Here is a 13,518-nt window from a genome sequence, read left to right as displayed (position 1 = left end):
TAATGTTAGTAATAACACAAATATTACCCAGCAGTCTGAAAAGTCAATAAATTACATTTAATAAATTACACACAGGTTCTAAGAACACGGCATTCTCTGGTATGTTCTCTAGAAAATGGTGATGATGTCTTTAAACTCAACAGACACATGTTGACAGTGATTAAGAACTAATACTATTCCGATGACTTTTCGAGGGTCTTGTCATCCACCCAAAATTTTCAGGCCAGTCTCCAATGAGCAGATGTCTCCGGTATGAACGAAAACAAAACACTAAAACTAAATTTGAACCATGTCCCTGATGGAACAAATTGGAAGGGCAGGTCTCTCTTATCCATGAGTAGTGCAAACACACACACACACACATGCACACACACAAGTTCCAGGTCAAAGCTTAGGAAGAGTTCAACTTCTTCTCTGACAGGATTCTACATCTTTGGGCAAGCGATCACTTTTGCTCCCCACTTTTATAATAAAGCAACCTATGTTCACTGTTTCTGAACTTTTTTTTTTTTTTTTCTTTTTAGGGACACACATGCAGCATATGGAAGTTCCCAGGCTAGGGAGTCGAATCAGAGCTGCAGCTGCCGGCCTACACCACAGCCAGAGCAATGCAGCTGCAGCTGCTAGGTTTACACCACAGCTCATGGTAACGCTGGATCCTTAACCCACTGAGCAGGGCCAGGAATCCTCATGGATACTATTCGGGTTTTTAACCTTCTGAGCCACAACGGGAACTCCTACATTCAGTCTTTAAAGAACTGAAATACAGGGGAAAGCATCGACAATATCAAGGCCCCAAAATAACCGTTGTCCCATTTCATGAGTGACATTACAGATTCTTTTTCTGGGTATGGTATATAGTTTTACAAATACGAATTCCTATAGTTCTGAACACGTATACCTCTTGACACCTAAGAAGATTCTTCATTTGCAAAGTGGAAAAAAATTATCTGAAAATATCTTTTGATGACAGTGTAAGGATTGAGTATATCATCATGCTATTTTTAGCAGGCCCTACAACATGGGATGGGAATGTCTTTGCATCTGGAAGCCACCGTGCCAAAAGGAAAAGAGGTTAGTTGAAGATTTCCCTTTTTTAGAGACAAGAAGATTTTGTCTTTTTTAGGGCTGCAGCCGCAACATATGGAGGTTCCCAGGCTAGGGGTCAAATTGGAGCTATAGCTGCTGGCCCACACCAAGCCACAGTAACACCGTAGCCACAGCAACAACGCAAAACTGGAGCTCATGGCAACGCTGGATCCTTAACCCACTGAGCCAGGCCAGGGATTGAACCTGCATCCTCATGGATGTAAGTCAGATTTGTTTCCGCTGCGCATGACAGGAACTCCATTAACAAATAAATATGTACAAAGCACCCATTATCCATACAAGGTGTAAGGCACTGTGCTGCGATGGTGATGTTTTTATCAAAAGATATGTTCAGAGTTCTTTTCTTTTTTCACTTTCTTTTAATTAAATCTATCAGTCCACTCTCTTAACTTGCTATTACTGATCAATACACTGTTGCATGTGCAACATGCAATTAAATTTAACCTTGGCAATGAGAATAGCTATGCAAATGTGAAGATACTGCTCTTTACTTATGCTACTGAATTGGGGCCAAAACATTTTGGATACCATTTTAGTCAGGTTTTGCTCCAGATATATTTTTCTGACGTTATATGTTTTAGCACTGCTAGAATCCAACGAGATGTCATGATGGACACCCTTCTGATGCTACATTTTAGGCATACTACAATTGTTTTAGGCAGCAAGATAAATTGGCTCCATCTTCCCTGATGTTTCAAGCACAAAGGCACAGTGCTGCCCAGTGGAAAGGATTCAAAACTTGATTCTCTGAGCCTTGCAATCCTTAGGAGGAGACCTGCTACAACAACCACACTGACACTTAAAAATAAATGTTAATTACTACAAAGTTACTACCTTATCAAGTCATTATCTACTTAAGGTACTTGAACATCCTAGTATATAATCTTCCTAACAACACAGAAAGGCTAGAGAAAATGCCAGCATCAAATCTCAAAAAAATAATAAAAAATACAGTAAAAAGTTTAGGCTAGAGGAGATAAACAAAAGAATGTTTATTCATTTTATGCTCATCTACTTTCAGGGATTAAAACCTCTGTTTTGGGACCTTTTAGCATTTTTTTCCAAAGAGTCTCTAAGCTGTTATGAAAAACAAAACAAAATAAACTGGAAAAAAATTTGCAAAATATATCCCAGATAAGGGATTTTTATCTATAACATAGAAAGAACTCTCAAAACTCAATAATAAACCTGATTTTTAAATTTTTAAAATTGTTTTTGCTTTTTTAGGGCCTCACCCATGGCAGATGGAGGTTCCCAAGCTAGAGGTTGAATTGGAGCTTAGCTGCTGGCCTACGCCACAGCCACAGCAACACAGGATCCTACACCACAGTTCATGGCAAGACTGGATCCTTAACCCACTGAGTGAGGCCAGGGATCAAACCTGCATCCTTGCGGATGCTAGGCAGATTGCTTTCCACTGAGCCACGATGGGAACTCTGTTTTGTTTTGTTTTCCTTTTTGGTGTGTTTGGCCATTTTTCCAGCCTTTCTATCCACCTGCAGGACATGGGGCCAAGCCTCTACATTCTTCCTTTATTGAGCATCTATTAGGTTTATAACTGTGTGCTTGGATACCAGATAGATAAAGACAGGTAAGACACAGTGCTTACCTGAGGGTGCTCTGCAATAACAAAGCAAAAGGCAAACACTGTGATCGGTGTGGCACAGCAAGAGAAGATGGTCAACCTAATTTGGAACCAGAGAGAGGCATCCACTGGCAGGGCTGTGGTGACGAGGTGGAAAGGACAGATGTTCCTCTATAGAGAGCTGCTATTTCAATCTGTGGTCTCACCCTTTAGGTCAGCACTGCTTCCCAGCAGAGATACCACTGGCATGCTGCACAGGAGGATTCTTCATTATTCAAGACAGCCTCGATCTCTATAGGTTGCTTAGCATCCCTGGTCCCCAGGACACTAATTAGTGCAACCAAAAACATTCCCCAGATACTTCCAATCTTCCTGGAGGAAGCTGGTGGCACAGAGAGGGACACGAAAGCTACTTAGCAGGTGGCAAACAGCATTTTTTAAAAAAGATATATAAGGAACAATTAATATTAAACACATCACACAGAAAAAGAATAAAGATTATTTCATGACAACAATTTAGGTTTCATATAAACACTGGGTCATGATATAAATAAGAGTCTCACTGGGCTCATAAGAAAGAAAAATTGAAAGCCTCTGAATCATATAACTTGTTTGTCTAGGGAGAGGGTGCCTTCTGGGCAGTGGGAATATTGTGTTAAATGAGATAAAACCAGAGGGGTCAAAGCGATAAGACTCCGGAGGGGCTGGAGCATTACAAGCAGTTTGGATAGGGAGTTCCCTGGTGGCTCAGCAGGTTAAGAATCAGGCATTATCCCTGCTGTGGCTCAGGTGACTGCATGGCACAGGTTCAGTCCCTGGCCTGGGAACTTCCACATGACATAAGCACACACCCCCTCCCAAGCAAGTATGAATAGGATTGGCAAAAGAAACTACCAAGACGAGAAGACAGTACATCCCCAAAAAGCCTTGTGAATGGCCTCTAGAAATCAGAACTTTATTCTAAATGCACGAAAGCTGCCAGAGGAAGTTTCAACATGTCACGTTTGCTGCAGAAAGATTCTTCTGGCAGCCATCTACCACCCAGGGATGCAAAGACGGGAAGTGAGGAATAAGAAATCCCAACTCCTCTGGAACTCAGCTTCCTCTGCTGTAAAATATTCTGTACTTGCTAACTTCTAAGGTCCTTTCCCAATCTATCATTATGACGCCTACTTTGGCATTCCTGCTCCTGCACATTCCATGCATAATTAGTAGAAAATAAGAAACCCTGAGATTCACGATTTTCCTATACGGGCAGGCACATTTGCTTGTGTTAGCAAGTGTGTGAATGAAGACAGACTTAAACATACCCCCTCAGAATTACAAGGGTTCAGCAATTAAGAAAGACGCATGACTTCATTTCCAAAGGTAATATTTTATGCAGTAATCATTTATGTTCTTGGTGAAGCAATACAGCCTAGGAGACACTTAAGGGTGTGTTCCTTGAGGAGACGCTAACACCACAAGGTAGAAAAAAGGGCAAAACTCCCATGTGTAAGCATCATACCACAACGAAAGGCATGTGTCATTTAAATTACACATCCTTAAAAGGGTAACTCTGCAAAATAAAACTCATTAGACCAATTCAATATTTTCTAATATTGAAAGAAGTTCTTGTTTGGGTTTTTGGTTTTGGTTTTTTTTTTTTTTTGGTTTTTGGTTTTTGTCTTTTAAAACAGAGCCCGTTTTCAAGTGTGAGATCTGTTCTAAAGAGGAAAACATAAAATGTTGTAACTCTGGAGCCATGTTTACTAAATGGCAAGGAAAATGAATAACAAAGACAAAAAAAGCATTCCTTTTTATAGTTTGATGGAGGATCTCTAGCATCTGGCATCCCATGGAACAGACAAGGGTTAAACTATAATTTTTCCCTTTCTTTCTTGCTACTTAACGGGTGTTCTCAGGCATTCTTTGGGTGTCAACAGCTGTTCTGGTAACCCTAACGATGACAAAACAGTGCTCATTACCAGCCAAGACACACAGACAAAATGCTATTTCAATAGTCCATTTAACATCAACAAGAAGGATTGTAAGGATTGTCGTCTGGGCCGACTGGAAACACTCAATTACTTCATCCCAGCAGACAAAATGCACTATTCATAAAGAAATCAATCGCACAGCATTTATTATGGTAAATATTCTAATTAACTAAACGGTTTATGTTTTATTATGGCTCTACTTATTAACAGCGCAGATAGGAAAACATTACTTCATGGTCTTTGCCTTCAAACGTGTACACCCACCCACGAAACCTTCTGTTCAGACGCGCATTTTTTTAAACTTCGGCTCACAACCAATTAATAGGCGGTAAAATCATTTTAATGGGTCATAGACAACTTTTTTAAAAAAGTGAAACAGGAAGGAATAGAGAATAAAATAGGAAAATATGAGACTGCATCAAATGTAATAAAAGTCTTGTATCAGGAAACTTTGTTTCAGCACATGGGGGCTTCTGTCTTCCTGATGGCAAAGTCTCAGGCTCATAGACATTGTGTAGTTTCAAGTTCATATATACTGTCTGTGAAATACAAGTGAGAACCATTAAGTTCAAGGACTTGGCTATTCAAGCCCAATTTTTTCCCTTTCTTAGTTTCTTCCTTCCTTCCTTTCTTTCCTTCTTTCCACACCAAGGAATATAGAGTTCCCAAGCCAGGGATCAGATCTGAGCCACAGTTGTGACCTTTGCTGCGGTGGCAAAGCTGGATATTTTAACCACTGTGCCAGGCCAGGGATCAAACCTGCATCCCAGCATGGCAGGGACGCCACTGATCCTGTACATGGTGGGAATATCAAGCCCAATCTTTTTACTTTTCCCTCCAAATGGAGTCTAAATCACAAATGTTTCCCCAGCATCACCAGCACCCAGCACAGTGGGTTGAAGAACCTTGGAAGTCTTCTTCCATCTTTGTCCCTGCCGTAGTACTTTCCTACTTCAGTGATACTAGCTTTCTAAAACTGACAGAAGTGGTATAAGAGAATGTTACAATGGGGAGTTCCCGTCGTGGCTCAGTGGAAATGAACCTGACTAGCATTCATGAGGACACAGCTTCCATCCCTGGCCTTGCTCAGCAGGTTAAGGATCTGGCATCGCTGTGAGCTGTGGCATAGACCTGCAACTATAGCTCCAATTCAACCCCTAGCCTGGGAGCCTCCATAGGCTGTCTGTGCAGCCCTAAAAAGACCAAAAAAAAAGGAAAAAGAAAAAAAAGAATATACCAATGGGCTATGCCAAAATTTTTTATCAAAAGAGAAGGACAGGGAGAGGGGGCAAAAGAGACATATCCATGCACATGTTTAAAAGACTTTATTTATTACACAATTACTTTTCAACAGACTTGTCCATAAGGCAACTAAGTGAGCTAAATTTCCACCTGGCTACCCTGGGCTATATCAAAATTTCTAGAAGTATATAACAGCATGACAGAGTTTTCACTTACTGTGCATAAAACATTTAAAAATAACCTGGCAAAATCATCCTACAATAATGGAATGATTTAAAGGTTAAAAACAACAAGAAAAAAAATTTTTAAATAAATCTACACTCCAGTAAATCCCTTATAATGCCCCGAATCCAAAAGGGGCCTCCCAGTAAGCACTCTTTTGCACATCCAGTAATCATCCTGGGCAAGAGAAGCTCCAATTTCCAAGACACTGAGGCATTGACCTCATTATGTTGAGGCAAGAGGAAAATTCCACATGATGAGGCAGTGTATACCCTGAAGGCCAGCTGCCAACCGTCAAGGCCTGAACCCAGGGGCAAGCTCTCTGGGGTTTCACCATCCCTGCAATACAGGCTTTGTGGGGCAATCGCTTCCCTTAACACCTTCCCAAACACACACCCCACACATTCTCCCCCTTCTCTGCTCTGATGGCCATTTTTAAAAAGGCTTATAAAACGTATTCTATCCTTAAGGGAATGACTCAAAATTGTAACTGGGATGACAATCATTTCTGTTGACTATGAGACAACAGACATTGATAATGACAGTTTATAAAAGGAAATTCAAGATATTCCCTTGGGAATGACTTACATCTCATTAAAGTCGCTAATGATGTATTCAAAACAGAAGCTAGGCCATCAAACCTGAGGTGATCCTGGATCTTTGGAAGCAGAGATTCTCAAATCTGGTTTTGTAATACTTGCGGATAGCTCCCTTTGTGACAAGTCCCCGAGTACTAAAAAGTTTGGAACACAAAAACCTTCAATTTGCTTTTAATTTTTGCAATCATTATGGGTCCTGTGGTCCTTTGCTTTTAACTTTTGCAATCAGTATGGGTCCTGTGGTCCTTTGTTTCTTACCCTGGACAGAAAATAGTAGGCTATCCTGAAATGTGTTTATTAAAAAGAGAGAGACAGACGCATACACTAAGAAACACATTCCAAAACACTTTCAGTTATTGCTTTAGAAATATTCATCTAAAAAAATCTCTCAATTCTGCAGCTGACTTGATGTTTTGTTGAAACAGTTACTCAGCTGGAAAGCAAAGAATAAATAATGTCTTAGAAAATAAATTCCTATAAGGAGGAGGATATTTAACCCCCCACCCCCGCCAGCTCCCAGTGAAACCAGGTACACACTTCTGACTCATCTGTGCAAGAGGGCTTACACACACACACACACACACACAGAATCTCCATAAAGAGCTTAATGATAATTAAAGAATGTAAAGATTAGGAGGCCGATTCATATACCAATAAGGAGGATGATAACATACTCCAGCCTGCCTTGGATAATCCCAGTTTACATCTATTTTTGGAGCATAATTATTAATAGTGCTCCTTTTCATTTTCAAAGGTATGGTCCATTGGATGATAAATAAAATCATCATCCCACTAACAGCTGTGGGTATGACTGAATAGTGTTGGATAAGCTGTAATGAGAAGAAGTGGAAATCTTAGTTTGGATTACCTTGGGGAAGCCTTACATAAAAGGCTAATTCCTCATCTGCATAATATTCTGATGATAATAATATGGAAAACATCTTATTGAGCATTTGCGGTATTTGTAAGTATCACTTTGATCCATTTCCTGTTCCTCCACCTAGACCTTACACCCTATTAGGGCAGGGTCTGTGTTTTGCTCACTACTGTATCCCAAGCCTCTTGCACAATGCATGGTCACAATCGAATGAATGACAGGCTGGACCTACATTAAATGGCTAAATGCTTTCACGGTCATGTAACAGGTACTTAGCATTTCCCCCCAATGAGAAATTTTTTAAAAGGCTTAATTTCCCAACCATCTAAAGATAGTCAAAGGCCTGGCTGCAGAAGGAAAAAAAAAGAAAAAAGAAAAAAAAGACAGGGCATATAAAAGAGCCTCATCTTTACAACTGACACCTGATCTGCTTCTGGGATAGACATCAAGAACATATTTCCTCTGCACAGCAAAGAGCATTAATGACAGATTTCCTCCCAAAATTTACCACTGTCACCAAAAAATAACTTTACATGCAAACACATTTGGGAAAAAGCAAGAAAGACAGCAAAGCTTTCATTTAAATACAAGTCCCTGGATTTAAAAATTGCCTGGGAGGAATGATATAAAATTGGATTTCAGTAAAACTAATTTTTCTTCCTCAAAATTTCAAAATACAGGCTTGGTCCTATAAATAGCATCTCACAGAACCGCTGAACTAGAAAGCAGAGTGGTTAAAAGTTGCTTCCAGAAGCCTAACCAAGAGCCCTGAGTTTGAACACAGCTCTGCTCATTCATCAGCAGTATAACCCTGAGAAAGTCCCTTAATTTTTTGGTGCCTCAGTTTCTTCAGGGGTAAACGGGGAAAACACTTCTGACTTCAGAACATCGCTGTATGGATTAGATGATGTACCTTCTAGCCAGAGCCCAGCACAGTTCCTAGCCCACAGCAAACAGTCAAAGTCAACTTATTATTTTTACTATTATCATCATTCCCCATCACCACCTAACCTAACTATCTCATGTTAATAATGAGGTAACTGAGGCCCAGAGGGGCTAAAACTTCAATCAAAGAACCTAGATCAGAATCACAAAGATAAATCCCAGTTTGAGGTTCTTTCTTTCTACTACTCTAAACTGGAGCCATGTGGCAGTAATACTTTAGCAATATGCTTTGGAACCTGGGAAAATAATTTCTCCTAGAAACAACATGTTAAACGGTGCTCAGACTCTGAAGTTAATGAGTCGGAGCAGGCTGAACCCCTCAACTGTAGCTCAACTGATGGGCAAGTGCTACAACCACACCATGGAAAGAAAGAAACCAGTGCTACCTGTACTCAAGGAAGTAAATGCATGAGAAGTCTCTAGTGGCTTGTGAGGAATGCTGGTCCTTGAAGAATTACTACGTTTAAAAAATGAGGCAAAATTGTAAAATGGAATTCTGATGGAAAAGGTGTTGATGTCTTGATGATTGATGGTGTTCAGTCCTACTTAAGGAACCCACAGCTTTTGTTGCTATTCAACAAATCTTTATTGGCTTGATGAAAAAAAGATTCCCTCTGATCTTGGGGGTGGGGGGCTGGGGTGGGGTGGGGATGGAAAGCAGCTGTATGCAAGCCAGGTGAAAAAGTGGAGAGAGGGCAGGGCCTCTGAAGCTAAAAAGGAACAACCTGGGTGAAGGACACGGAGTCGTTCAGAAAACAGCAAGTACACTGGCCTGGCTGGGATGTGGAGTTTACAGGTCAGGGGCAAACCCAGAAAGATAACATAGGTTCAGATTTCAGAGAGCTCTGAAAGCCCATAGAATAAAAAATTTGAGGACACAAGAAGCTCTGGACGTTTTTTTGAAGGGAACATTAAGAAGGCTGCTTTGCAAAGAAATGCTGGTGGATGGGCATGATTTTTACCGTCTCTCCACCTTTACAGACACCTTTGTTGAAATTACACAGTGGCACTCATCCAAATGACCATACCTTTGAAAGTGAAAAGGAGCACGATTAATAATTATGCTCCTTTACTGACATTACACACGCACTGACATCACTGGTCCAGGCTGAGTGATGTCAGAAGCAGCATCCATGAAACGGATTGCCACGGATACCATAAGAATGCAATGAGGTTATGATTCAGGGAGCTACACAGTATTCCCTTTCTCAGAGCCCTTGGGGAAAAGTTCTCTCTGACCTCAATTCCAAGAGCAGCTGTGTGTCCTCCTGCACAATGTGTCCTTTTCATGGTGTAGACAATGGGGAATCCCAGAAGTGCGCTCTCTCCCTCTTCCTACCAGCTACGAAGATGCTCTGAACCCAAACTGTAATTCCCCACCCCCGCCTCCGCTCACAAATGTACAGACCTTAGGTGAGAAGCTTCAGTAAATCCCTGTGGTCAGTTGATCTCTTCGGGCCCTAACGTGGGGTGGGGGCCAGCCTCAGTCTTCTAACCGCTCCTTTTGTATTTCATCTTAAGCATTTTTTGTAAAAGCGACCTTGAATTCTTTTCAAAATAAGGAGGATGACACTAGTATTTTTGTGGGCACTCCCTCTGTGTCTGACACACAGAAGCCAACAAAGGCACCAGCCTGTTTGGGTGGTTGTCTAAGAGGGTGATGGTAGAAACAAGAAAGCTGAGGTGGAAAGACACAACCGCACAGGGGCCAGCGAGGAAAACGGAAATAAGAGCCCCCTTAGGGGCAGAACCGGCAGAACATCATGATCAGAGGTTGAGGGAAAAGCAAAGTTGAACCGCCAAGATGGTTTTCTTACTCACAGATCTGGAAGGCAGGGGTGCTGGCATCAGGTGAGGACATGACAGGAGGGCAGAGTGTATTGGCTCTGACAGGTATGAGGTGCTATGTATCAGATGGCAAGAAATTCCAGCCTAGAACTGAGGCACAGGTCAGGGAGAATGAAAACTCCAGAGTGGGTGGCACCACCCACAGAGGACATGTAGAAAGAGAAAGGAAATGGCTGAGAAAAAAAAAAAAAAAAGGTTGAGAAGTAACTGAATTTGAGGAACAGAAAGAGGAAGGGAAGGATCAGGAAGGGGAGGGAAGAATCTGAAAGAAAAGCTTCAAAGAGATCAAGGGATACACCGTCCAATGCCGTCACGTAATCAGGAACTAGATTCGCCACAGGATTTGGTAATTAGATCATTTGTCAATAGGTTTATCATTGCATGAATCTCACATATACTCACCATGACTAGGATTTTTTTCTTTTTCTTATTTTGGCTCCAGGAATAGAACAAAGAAAAGGAGAGAATTTCCTGAGGTAACTGGGCAAGATTTAAAAGAGCAAAGAAAAAGAAACACTTGGTTTAAAGAGGATGTGTGTAAACATGTGAGAAAGAGACCGCCTGAGGTGGAACTGACTGGGCTGGGATGCTGAGCTCCAGAAAGGGGCCCTGCCGTGTGACCATCCTCCTGTTGGGACAGAAGGGGCAGGACGGAGGGTTCCCCCAGCAGAGAGCTATGGGGTTCCCGGGAGGCCACACTTGCTAAGGGCGCAGGGTGTAGCCAGGGCCCCAGACGTCCATGACTACTCCATTCTCTTGAGTCCAGGAGCACGGACTCCAGGCTCACCCTCACACTGAAAGTGTTCCTTTCACTCCAACTGCACATCACAATGACAGTTTTTTGGGTTTTTTTTTTATTCCTAATGTGTTTTCCCAGCTCTTTCTCAGCTGCAGTAATTAATTCAAATACACCATCACTTAAGTGCCAATCAAAGCTCCATCAAGCTCTAAGAACAATAGTGTGCTTATATGCACAGTCTATTAATTTAAATTACCAGGTGAGTCACTACATGCCAACAATTAAGCAATGACACACACACAGATTATATTCCACGTTAAAGTAGCCAAGCTGGAAATCTCAGAGAACGAACTGTCCCGGATGGCTGGGTTTTCCAGATAGCTGAGGGTTTGCCCTGGCATGGGGGCAGGGCAGTGATGGTGATGCCTGCAAATAACTTCTGATGACGACTCTTTTTTAAAAATGTTCTTTGCACTTCTCTGCTTTCTAAAACACCACATCTGAGATATAATTTAACTGTCTCATGGGCTTCCATAATAAGGACACACTCCTGTGATAAACCACCAGACACAAAAGCATATGCATTTCTCTAGTTCACCTCCAGCCTGTTGCTCCCCCACCCTTTTCCAGGCCCATCCCCATCTCTCCACGACCACTGCAGCAGCCTCCAGTCTGGTCTCCCTGTCTCCATGTTTCTCCCTCTCCAACTCAACCTGCTACTTCATGGCCAAAGAAACCTCTTTAAAATAAGAAACAGCTCATGCAAACTCTATTTGCTCTCCATCTATTTGTTCTTCTGCCTGGCTTGTCCCTGTGCTCCACCCCAAACCTCATCCCAAACCATTTATTGCCTAGCCCCGGTTCACACAAACTCCTTGCTGTCTTCTGGCAGCCTGTACCAGCTCTTAGGACAGGCTCATGCTCACCTTCTGGGTTCATCTCTCTCTCTCTCTCTTTTTTTTTTTTTTTCATATGGAAGTTCCCAGGCTGGGGGTCAAATTGGAACTGCAGCTGCTGGCCTACACCACAGCCACAGCAACATGATCCGAATGGCATCTGTGACCTATGCTGCAGCTTACGGCTACGCCAGATCCTTAACCCACTGAATGAGGCCAAGGATGGAACCTGAATCCTCATGGATGCTAGTCAGGTTCTTAACCTGCTAAGCCACAATGGGAACTCCTCTCTCCTTTCTGGGTTCATTTCAAATGTCAACCCTTAGCCACATGACAGTGGCTCTCAGTTAACTCTTATCTCCTCACCTGGTTTATTTCCTCTTTCTAGTTCTTATCATTTGAATTCTTGTTATTTTTTCATTTATTTTTAAAACTCTCACACAGCACTTACTGTAAGGCAGCCCCAGTCATTCAACCAGGGGTCCTCAAAGCATGGGCCAGCATTACCTGAGAATCCAACAGATAGGTACATTCTTGGGTCCTACTCCAGACCTCTAACCAGACACTCTGGGGGTGTTAACAAGCTCTTTGGGTGATTTGGATGCCGTGCAAACATGAGAGCCACCGCAGTACATTATATGACATTGCCTCCTTAAGTGTTAATTGTCTTCCCTACAAGAAAAGAGCATTTACAAGGGCAAAGATCTAGTTTGTCTGGTTCACCACTGGTTTTCTGAATCCTGCTCCAGGACCTAACACATTGTAGGTGTTTGGGAGGGAGGGGGCTTCTCATTCCATAATAAACATGCAGGCTACTGAACTAAAACTATGCAAACTTCTCAGATGTTAAGATGCTGATTGCTAGTCAGTCCTCCAAAGACACCACTGAGCTTAGGTCCCTGTCCTTCTGCTTCCTTCTTAAGCCTTCGGTCACTATATTTTCCCGCATATTTCTTAGCCCTCAGAATAAAACCAGCCAAGATGACCAGTCTTTAGAGCACTCCAGCCTCAGGGTACTATTGTATTATTCTGTCAGTAGAGCATAATGGGTAAAAGCTGCTTTTGCAACAAGGCTGCCTAGGTTCAAATTCAGGCTCTATCACAGATTAGGTGTAAGAACTTTAACAAATTGATCAAGTTCTGTGCTTGGGCTTCCTCATCTAAAAAAATAATGAATAATGGCACCTACCTCAGAAGATTACTGGGAGAAGTAAATCAGGCAATATATGTAAAGTGCTAAGATCATATCTGTCATTCGAAAAGCCCTCCATACACAGTGGCTGTTATAAATCACACCCAAATGGTTATTAGCCCTCCGTCTTTGGGAAACTCTTGACCATGGTAGTTCAGGACCAAAATTGGAGTCTATACAGCAGAGCACTGCCACTATCTTGCAGGCAAAAAATAAAAAGGCACTCTATATACTAGAATCACTGATCCTACTTAAGATAGGCTATTGTTACAGTCCCTAAATAC

General features: G+C 42.0%; 1 protein-coding gene across 2 annotated transcripts in view; it reads right to left on the bottom strand.

Moving 5' to 3' along the window:
* Nucleotides 1-13,518, bottom strand: part of LGR4 (leucine rich repeat containing G protein-coupled receptor 4) — a 107,314-nt gene that overhangs the window by 55,780 nt on the left and 38,016 nt on the right. The window lies entirely within an intron of this gene.

Source organism: Sus scrofa, chromosome 2 (assembly GCF_000003025.6).
Source record: "Sus scrofa isolate TJ Tabasco breed Duroc chromosome 2, Sscrofa11.1, whole genome shotgun sequence".
In the NCBI taxonomy this organism is placed as follows: domain Eukaryota; kingdom Metazoa; phylum Chordata; class Mammalia; order Artiodactyla; family Suidae; genus Sus; species Sus scrofa.
This window is presented reverse-complemented; position numbering and strand designations above follow the sequence as displayed.